Here is an 11,509-nt window from a genome sequence, read left to right on the forward strand (position 1 = left end):
ACCTGTCAGCCAGCAGGCAGGTATATCATAAAACGATTGGTCATACATAACAAATGATCAACCATATTGGATTGAGCAATTGAGATAGTAAGGAGTCTTTCAGGAACGTGATCCAATCCCATCACGCGGCGCTTTGTATCAAGCGATTCCTCCTGACTTAGCCAGAGTCCACCTAAAAGGTCTTGTTGAAACAACATTGCACTATGGCTAGGTGAGAAGTGCGAGGCCAGGTAATTAGCTGCTAGCCACCGAAGCGTGAGCCTTTGTTCAAAGGGCACTTGGTCTATATTATATCTACAGTGTGAGCAAGAATTAAAGAAATATGCGAGTGTGCGTTTTTGTAATAATTGTAAAATCAAAATTTGGTTTAACATACTTATATTTGTAATGTCTCAGAGACAAAATAGCACATTTATGCGATTAACACGATTACAAAAGTACATGGCAACAATCTAGAATAGTGACAATACCATACTGAGCATCAATAATACATATCCAGTGGCCATGTATCTCCCTAAGACACACATTTCCATAGACCACAAAATATCACTAACTAGGCATTTTGTTAAAATGAAACTATAACTCATATGGACGAAGTGTTATCAGGAGCTCGAACTCCAGTCAGCCCAGGCCCCACTCTGGCTTTGTGAGAGACCAGTTTTACAGAATCTGGCTAAGTGAGGAAAGGACACTGCAATATCAAGTCAAGACAAAGGAAAATGTATATGCATGGTAATATATAAGTTGCATTGATGAAACAAAAGTGACAAAGTATGAATCTGTTCCATCTTACTTCATATTCATGTGGGTACTGTCCTTGAGATATATGCAATATTAATGAGATGTTTTTGTAAAATTAAACCTCACGCAAAGGTATAGGAGGGAGCAGTTTGTTTTATGTATGTCTCGTGTCTTACATACAAGAAATACACACAAATGTTAATTACACATAAATGTTCGATTCGCTAAAGGTCTACAGGAGAAACTTGCAATAAAATTACATATAACGTTGCAATATATGACCTTTACCACTATCTTCAACATATACCTTTTACGGCAGTTGAACAATCAAAGACTTGTTTGAATGACTAGACAGTTTCCTGTTTAATCCCCTAGGTGTAGAACACTAATTGAATCTCACCACAGCGAGCCAGGCAATCTTGATGAGAGCTCAGGTGAGCAGTGAAGCGACTCTCTGGCTTAATGAGTTCAATGGTGGCAACACCAAATATATTATGTCATGAAACATCAAATTTCAACTCCAATCATGCCTGTTAAAACACACACTAGCCTTTATTATCATAAGACTTTGAAGGTAATAACCCCAATCTCATTACGGTGCTTTTACAAACAGGAAATATTTCATTCTCCAATTAACACCTGTCGCAAACATTTGTGTTCATTAACAGTGTTATGCAACGGGTGTATTCACGAAATCTCATGCTTAACAGTAGATTTGTGTGTTGTCAAAGATGCGAGGTTTGACAAATACTCAAATGAATTTCCTTTTTAATGAAATCACAGTGTAGTAAATTAATGTGACCATTTACAGAATCATGTTACATGTTTCATTTTATATCAAATTAATTTCCATAGAAACCAGGACACAAAGTCACAGATGATTCCACAGACAGGCATACATTTGGAAGATAAGCATAACATAAGCAAGCAAATGATACATATAACTTTGATAGAAATTTCACAGATCTCACTAATTGAGCTTTTTGTTGAAACAAACTATGAGACCAGTTTTACAGAATCTGACTTAGTGAGGAGGACACCGGAGTGAAAAGAGGAGATGTCCAAGCCAACAATGTCACAAGTGGACTCTCATTTGTCCTTTTATGTTAAACATGCATAAATCGATAAATTATAATATTACATGGTATAACATACATGCTGTGTATGTCACAATAATCAATGTCCCTGTGACTTTGTTATTAGAAGTTGGAAGTCGAATGTAATGTCGGACATCAAAAGTGAAAACTCTGTATTTACGTTTATTTAATGATTGTTGTGATATGCCATTCATATGATGAAGTCTCATATGACGCCACATGCTTTGAATTGAATCTTTTATGTATTACAAATTGTGTGGGACCGGTGTTCATATAAAGTGGCAAAATTGTTCAAATTCATTTTTATGAATAATAATAAAAACGTAAACAAAAAAAGCCCCACCCCCTGAATACATGGAGATGTTTGGAGTTGTATGGAGAACTGCAATATAATTACTAAACAAAAAATATTCCCCAGTTGTGAAGGCTCAAAAGTGATATTAGGTATAAATAATCAAACAAGCCCAGTGGACCAAGCCTCACAATCCATGACATACCCCTAAATAAACAACGTGCCTGACTGGCAAACAACGATACCATTTGTGGTTGACATATATATTTCTTTTACTTTGCTCCACAAATTGTTGTATGCACTGCCCATTGTATTTCTTCCAACAAATACAGTAGGGACATCTGTTAAGATTTGAGATGCGTTCACAAGGTGTGTATGCTAATAAATTTAGCAAATCATGAGAAAGAGGGTTTTAATTAGTGACATCCGGACTGTTTCGAAATACAGTAACAGGTTATTCAAGCTTGCATGAAACCAGCAGAAAGTTGGAGAAGCTGCAGATGGGAGGAGCAACCTACATGTGAATTGGATGAACTCATAGTTCACGGGCTATATATATGAACATCCCGATAGGAAAATGCAGTCCATTATCGCACATCAATATACTGGAATTTTTGTGCTATCGTAAATTTGAGATTTTGCATCTACGAAGCCGTCCAGAATGTCTGTCAGCGATATCTCTTTAGAAGACGCTATCAGCTCAGGTAAGTATATTATTGATTACACCATAAGATATCAGTAAGGCAATCCCTGATGATGCAATGTGCTCCTTCAACAGGTACAGTTGTTGAGAAATGTTACACTCAAGACTACCATACCAAATAATGACTATTTAGTATATTGAATCACAATTTGAAAACAAAAGTAACAGACCGACTAATTGGCTGTTCAAACCTTTAATGGATGTCTAAAAAGTTCTCCCTGGGGCTTTAATGTCAGGATAGCAGGTTGAATATACTCCTAATTAACACCGGCTATTTTTCTGTGGGACTGTACAGTGGCCAGAACGGTAAACCAAAGATCTGTATGTCGAATTGATATTTCAAAATATGTCCTATCCCTATTTTGAATCGGAGACAATTACATTATCTTGTATGCTATGTTTGTGTTCCAGGGGTGAATACCAAATAGACACAGACCAAACTAGTACGACAGACTCCTGCCAAGGCAACCAGGTAGTTACGGTGTCTAGCTGCATATTCTTAACATGGTCAAATGCTACTTCTACCATGTATTACTGTACTGCTTACTGTCAGTGAAATCAAACCTCATTCTATCTCAACTAATGATAATCTTAATGTCCTGTGAAATAAAGGGAAACATATATTCTGGCTTCTCTGTCCAGACAACAGCAAACGTGTTCCTTTTTCTATCTGAGTCGATGAAGAAAACTTGTGGAAGGTATGACCAATATCCATTGTTTATTTCATTATCATGGTTCAAAATGTTGTATAAAGAATGCAACTGAATTTTCAGAAATCCGGTCACCAATCACGTCCGCGAGCGACAAGAATGAAAATCAGACAACAGCGAGCAGCGGTGCCGTTCACGTCTACTCCTACGGCAACGGCCTGTGCAAATGCAGCAGCTTCATTCCTGTTATCAGGTACTTTCTCTCCGATGTTTCCAATGGGTGTTCCCTCTGAATGTAGTTCCAGTAATTGTAATATAGCGTGGCTTCTTTGATGGTTATGCGTTTGATGTTTCACGTGTCACAGGCTAATGTTTCTAATTACAGACTGCTTTGAAACTGAAGAAGACGATCATCAGTTTAACCTTGATAAGAGATGCTGTAAGTAGCGTTTATATATAGCAGGATTATACAAATTAGTTACTAATATAACAATATACTTTATCTTATCATCATTTTTACGGGAAGTGCTTGGCTATAAATAGCGAAATAGCGACGTACTTCCAGTCCAACTGTCCTGATATAGAGTTTTGCAAAATATTCCACGTTTTAGAAGATTTACAGTTTTACATGAACTGAAGTATCGTAAAACAAATTTGTAATGCCGAAAAGGTTATTTGTCAAGATTTCAAGAAACAGAAGAAACTCCGTGAAATTCTTAAAGGTCACATGCAACGTAAAATACAACTTTGCAGATTCTGATACCTTTGGAATTACTGAAACAAGTCATCAAAATGCAAATTCAACTCATAAAGTTGGAAAAATGCGATGAAAAAAGCCAGCTAAGTCGGAGTTCAAACGATTCACTAAATTTCCACTAGCGTTGGGGGAACAAGTGCTTTCAACAGCTGCGCTCATAACGCATGCGCAGTGAGCAGGTTCGCGGAGCTTGAAACACGATGCATATCAGGATTATATATATACAAACAAGTAAATAATATCCTCGTTGCATAAACAAAAAACATGTTGATTGTGGTAAGCAAACAAAACTCAATCTGCCTGCCTGTCTGCTCACGACAATATGCAACACACAATTTCAATGTCACTGACAACATGCAATTTGAACTTAACACTATCGGGCTTATTACGCCATAAACAAAACCGGAATGAGTGCATCAGCTAATGAACCAATAAAGCGACCCCGTTACACATGAGTGCAATCACACCCGCTCTGACTGGGTTCGGTATGTTTGATTTTTGGGATGCATGTGAATTTTAACAAAACTTTGCACCAAAACGCAGCTGTTCTCATGCACGATATTTGCACACGATTTTCAGTTATTTGATGCATGATCCTCGTGCAATTCATCTGCATAAGGTTTGCAGTTGGTTCCAAAAGTTGTTGGAGAAATTCATCTTTGATGTAACCATATATTTATATCATACAGTGAGTGCTTTATTTGAGTCTAAACTTTTGGATGGGTAGTATATGACATCAGGACGACAAGGCAGTTCTTCAGCAAATAACTTTGAATTGTACAGTTTCAGAGAAGCAACACACGGAAGATATTCTACAGATAATGGAACGGAGGATGAAGCTGATGGAGGACAAAATGTGGATTGCTATTGGTGCCCTGGAGACGAGATGTCGCAATGAGAGATCGACAGGTATGGTGTAGCGCTAAATCACCGAGTTATAGTTATTTGTTTTCTTTTGCGGCGTTTATACACTTGTACATTATCTGAGTGTATGTTCCACTTGAACGAAGCTTCCCGGAGGCCACCTGTCTATTACTTAAATAATCAACTAATCAACAGAGATCAAGGTAATTACATCCCTACGGCTTACGATCAACCTAATCAAGCCTAATCAAGAATAACCCACCTTTCTCCACTGGCTTCAATCATCTCCTATCACAACAAGCCCCATGTCAACACACTGCACATCAACCTCCTCTACTGTATAAACACATACCCGTCATGTATATAATTCTCCTTGTGCATACATTGTGCATCATTTTTGCTTGATAACGGTGTTAGAATCTACACCGAAACGTCGCATCCACTGCAACAAAGAAGTTGTCATATCCATAAAGTTCTTGATCCTCATCATACCAGCTTCTAAATGCCACTTAAAGAAGTAATCAAGGTGTGAACGTGGGGGGGCAGTTTTGGAAAATGTACTAGTTGTCAAAACAAAGAGTTACTCTGCAAAGAAAGTATGTCATTTTCAGTAATTTCATTTGCAGATTGCAGATATGCAAAAACAACTGGAGAGACTGCAGAGAGGAAGGGATAGTCAAGAACCAGTGACTGGAAACAAACAGAAAGCAACTAACCATGCAAAGGTATTTCTGCTGCCATTTCAGTAACTTTTGGTAATGATTTTTAGACGATTCAGTGTTCTGACACACTTGACTGAGTTAATATTTACTGTCACATCGGCAATATTGCAGCCATATCGTGCCGCTGACACGCAAGTCATATTTATCGGAATGTTGTATTTTTCCCCATAAATCTTTTACAGGCAACTGTGAGGCAGGCACTTCAGAATGCAGAGACTGCTGGAGGGATGGCTCTAAATCCACAATACAAGTATGAATATACTATATATATATATATATACACTAAATTCAAGAGTTTCAATGCATTAAACCGTTCAACAAATACAACTTCAGGTAGAATTACGACAATCTTGACTCTTGAGTGATAACTTTGTCTTCCACAAGACAATAAATTTAGAACTTTAAATTCAGGTTGGAAGCAGAGCAGAACAAGGAAGTTGTGGACTATGCTGGAACTTTTCTTCACAGCACTCCCTGCTATTCCGCGCCCTGAATTTCAAAGGTATTGCAGTTTTGCTATACAGTTCTTAATCAGTTAATGATGCATTTACATGCGTCACTGCACAGCCATAAATAAGCAAGACCCACTATAATGTAATGATAATACTCATTTCTTGACTTTCCGAAAGTGATTTTTTTGTTGCGTAGTACAAAACCTGTTATGTTCATGGGCGATTTTATTTAACCATTGTATTTTTGTGATGACTTCGTTAGATATGTAATATTCATGCGTTTTCTGCCACTGTATTGCATTTTTTGTTCAGTTGCTATGAAAAGATGTCTACAGACAAAGAAGGAAAGGGCCTCAAGACAGAAATGTGGCAGCCGAACAAAGCGGAATGATGACATGAGAAAATACTCCAGAAAATCTACAGTAAGTAAAAATAAAAAAACACAACAAGGTGTCCTAACTGACTTGACTCACTCATCAATTAACATGTTAATTGATGAACCTTAACTGACATGACTCACTCATCACTCAACAAAGGGATTAGGCCTTGTCAATTAGTGAATCTTAACTGAAATGACTCACTTATCAATTAACAAGGGATTATGTATTGTTAAACATTGAGTTTTGTTAGAGGCTGAACATGTCAATAAATATTAACTATTAACTGTGTTCAAATCCACTAAACATGCAACTATCGATATTACTGACCATAAGATTATCAGAATAGCCATTAATTCAATTATCACGTTGGTTTTACACTCACTTTACCTATATGGAAATATAAGTATGAGCATATTGGTTTGTTTTCTTCAGAAGAGTCGTAACAGAGTGAAGGGTATTCGAAAAGCTGACCTCCCAGCCACAAAAGACCAAGTATGAAGAGGCTTTGAAGAATGTTCAACTCATGTCATCGGAAGAAAGTGATATTGACGAAGGTGGCTTCAGATATTTTATTGTTGCGACCGAAGGTCGAGTCACGAGAACTGATGTCAGCAAAGAGGCTTGCTGATGAAACTTTTCAACAGTTGCAAGGTCAAGGGGCCATCCCAAAGGCAAGGCGTGTCCGTGGACCACCGTCCAAAACCAACATCCCAAGAATGATTAATGATCTGTCATGGGTCAACACTGAGTATGGAATGTTTTAGATAAGTGGAGAAAGTTTACGTCGCTTTTAACAATGTTCCAGCAATAATTAATTAAGTTGACGTGTCTGGTGGCTGGTGTATAATATATAGTATAATATATCTTCTATAATATATATATTATATAGGATGAAATAGATCAGATCATTATAATAGCATAAATGACGCTTTAATGTATATATAATGCCATTATAATGATCTGATCTATTTCATCCTAAATAGTTTTTCTTTCATCCAATGTTTTGAAGCTCAAATGATAACATGGAAGTGTTACTATTCCAATCCATTCTTCAAATGGTCCAACAATATAGTCATTATGGTTACCACCGGCCTGCTGTTTAATTACTATCAAGTTGGATGATATATTAAATTATGCGCACAAACCCACACAAAATATCTGTGATTTGTGAATTCTGTTTTGACAAGGAAATATAAGAATCATTATATAAACTATGTTCCTCCCTCTGAGAGGAGCATGACATTATTTATTCATTTTTGATAATTTTATTTGCATAATAATGGGGCTATCAAAAAATTGAAACAAACTCCTGTATACTACCATTGCGCCAATATTGCGATATTGACCATGGAACAATGTTAAAGGTCACATGCAACGTAAAATACAACTTTGCAGATTCTGATACCTTTTGGTATGGAGTTACCGAAACAAATCATAAAAAATGCAAATTCAACTTATAAAGTTGTTAAAAACGCGATTAAAAAAGCCCGCGAAATCGGAGTTCAAACGATTCACTGAATTTCCCCGAAACTGGGGAAAACTGGTTTCAACAGCTGCGCTGCTCTCATAACGCATGCGCAGTGAATAGGTTCGCGGAGCTTGAAATAAGATGCATATATCCTGATTATATGTAGGCCTACACAAAGAAGTAAATAATGTACTCGTTACATAAAATAACATATTGATTGCAAACAAAACTCAATGTCTGTTTCATTAACACCTATATGTCTGCCTGCCTGCCTGTCTGCTAATGACAATATGCAATACACATCTTCAATCACTGACCACATGCAATTTGAACTTAACGCGTATCGGGCCATAAACACAGGTAAATGAGCCAATAAAATCATCTCCGTTACAGTTGAGTGCACGCACACTGGCTCAGACTGGGTTCGGTATCCCGGCTATCACTGACTGCTTCGTTTCGAGAGAAGTAAACCGAAGTATAAAATATTGCACTTTTGATTTGCGATTATGGGCTTATAATTTGTTTATTTGTTTTTCTTAAGCAGCAATGCATTGTATATATCATGAATAAGTGAAAACTGTGTTTTAATTATGTTCGATTTTTGTTGCATGTGACCTTTAAGTTCAGTCGGTTAAAATGCCAGGTTCCTCGTTCACACATACATAGAAACTAAAACCTTATCACAAAACCAAATGCAAGATGTCCCTCGTTTAGAAAGCAAAGCGAATTTTAACAGATCAAGTCATCCTAAGATGGCAAGAAGATAAACGTTCCAGCCCTAAGGGGTTTCTATATTCAATATTTAAAACCCACTGTCTTTTGAAAAATACCTTCTATTTCCAAAATCTATATACATGACCCTATTTTGAAGTTTAGAACCTCAAATTTAAATCTTACAATCGAAACTGGCAGATGGCAGAACATACCGAGAGAAGAAAGATTATGTAGACTATGTAATTGCAACTTAGTTGGTGACGAATTTCATTATCTTTTTAAATGCACGTCACTTAATTCTTACAGAAAATCAAAGCTAAGCAAGCTAAGCAACTATTAGCAAGGTCATATCACCTGTCAATTTTAAACTTAGCAACTGTCTATCACTTTTTATCTCTCATTTGTATAAATTGTAACATAAATAACTCATCATCATGACGCATGTCCATATGTATACACATTTGTAAATATTGTATAGTTAAATGCTCTTGTACCACCGATGGTGGTTTTATGAGAATAAAGAAGTTGAAGTTGTAAGAGGCATATTCGTTGGTTTCACATTAATTTTCGACTCGCTGTGCGCATGCGTAGAGCGTGTAAAAATATCCTCCGGCCATATCCGGTTTGGTCGTATTAGCGATATTGTAAACACGCTCTAAATAAATGCTGTATAAAAATTATTTACGCGTGACAACTGTTCATAGTTGAGTACATACATCAATTTGCCTATGCTTTTCAATATTTGATGTCCTATTTTGGTGGCATTGCATCAGAGATGTGTTTTTTTACTTGTGAGAAGGGGTAGCCGAGAGCCGCATCGCGGCTAGAGAAGGGAATGTGCAGGAAGAACGGTGGACGGGTGGTGGTGAGATGTGTTTATACAAGAGCTTGTTAACAAACGTTAAGCTATTTATTTAACTGATTCCGGTCCCTTCCATTCATAAATGAATTGAGATTAGTTAAATTCGACATAAAACCATATATTTGTTTTGATTTTTGCTTCCTTTAGAGTGCGTTTACACTATCGGTAAAGCTTACGACCAAACCGGATATGGCCTGAGGATATTTTTACACGCTCTGCGCATGCGCACAGAGAGTCTAAAATTAATGTGAAACCAACGAATAAACTGGGAACTGGGTTATCCTTCCAGAGGCTGTTTTAACTGTTCACTTGCTAATTAACAAGACAGCAGGCCTTGTTAATTGGTGAATCTTAACGGCCTTGATAAGGTCGTTGGGCGTACATTTACCATCACCCATCGGTTATCTCCCCTTGTGGACATATAAAAATTGGAAATTAATCAACATACAACCAAGTTGAACCAACTTGTTTATGCTGAAAGATGTACATCGAAATGTATGCAATAATCAGGTATTGTTACCACATACGTGGTATGATGCCTTATGTATCCCCATACTGTTTAATGCAGTATAAGTGAAATCTGCTTCAGTGTGCCAATGACCGATCTATTGAAGTTTTACTTTAGTGAATGCTGCCTAACAAAATGATCTGAGATTAAACGTCTCACTGAAAATTTGTGTAATCTTATCTCAGGTACTAAGAAATACTGAATGTTTACGTAATACATATAAATCTACCGGTACCAGGTTGATGTGTCTGGCCATGAGTAAACTAACAATGTCATAGTGATTATATAATTTTAATTTCACCATTACATGAGTCATTAAAGCCTCATTTATGCCATTATAATGTTCTCTGATCCATTTCATCATAAATAGTAATTATTTCATTCAATGTTTAGAGGCGCAAATGATAACCTGAAAATGTTGCTGTTCAAGTTCATTTTGTAGCGTGATATTATTCAGTGGTCCAACCAGTATAGTCATAAAGGCTACAAACAGCCTGATTTTAATGACTATCAAGTTGTTAATTGGTTAATCTACGGCCTTGATTCGCTCATCAAGTAACGAGGGTCAGGTCTTTCGGCGTACATTTACCATCACCCACCAGTTATCTCTTTCCCTTGTGCACATATCCAATAATTGGAAACGTATGGATATCTCATGTATCCATTTTGGATATGTCTTGAAACATCATCTTTCCAAGATTGGAAATGTCTTGGAAACATCATCTTTCCAAGACATTTCCTGGTTGACAAGCTTGGTAAACATGCATTTTTTGTCATGTGGTCAAAAAATCACGGGAACAGTTAGTTCGCATTAATCTTCCAATCAATTAAACATGTAGTTATTGGAAAAAATGTAAAATCAAATCATGAAATTAAACGGTTTTTAAGAACAGAAGTAAAAAGTAACGAACTTGGCATACACACCTTCCTAATGTTCTTCATGATCGGCCCGCGTTGGCCCAGTCTTCTCTGTAGAAGCAATTTCCTCTTCAGAGTTGTGTCGCTTGAGCTTAACAGAATCATACGGTTGTGGGTTCGTCCGCGGCCTGCATAACTTCTCGTTTTGCTGATAAAGTAACCTGACGTGAAGTGAAATGACACTTTTCAATCGGCGTTAAAAAATTGTCTCACGTCAAGGAACGTGTGTATATTGCTCCACTGCCAACGCACGTTGTAATCCTATCATGGTAGCCAGCATACTATGTCCTCCAGTGGTGGGAGAGACGATGGGTTAGCCTAGTGGTTGAAGCGGTCACTCGCCACTCCGAAATCCCAGGTTCGATTCCCCACATGGGTACA

The 11,509-nt window shown here is 37.2% G+C and overlaps 1 long non-coding RNA gene across 1 annotated transcript; it reads left to right on the forward strand.

Annotated features, from left to right (window-relative positions):
* The first annotated feature begins 5,119 nt into the window (after positions 1 to 5,119).
* Positions 5,120 to 6,277, forward strand: LOC124277138. Its single transcript, XR_006898753.1, has 4 exons — positions 5,120 to 5,149; positions 5,731 to 5,829; positions 6,009 to 6,076; positions 6,238 to 6,277. It is a non-coding gene; the product is annotated as an uncharacterized LOC124277138 (long non-coding RNA).
* Positions 6,278 to 11,509: the final 5,232 nt, after the last annotated feature.

This window comes from Haliotis rubra, unplaced genomic scaffold, assembly GCF_003918875.1.
Source record: "Haliotis rubra isolate DU_JTF1 unplaced genomic scaffold, ASM391887v1 Scf2189, whole genome shotgun sequence".
NCBI classification, from domain to species: Eukaryota; Metazoa; Mollusca; class Gastropoda; order Lepetellida; family Haliotidae; genus Haliotis; species Haliotis rubra.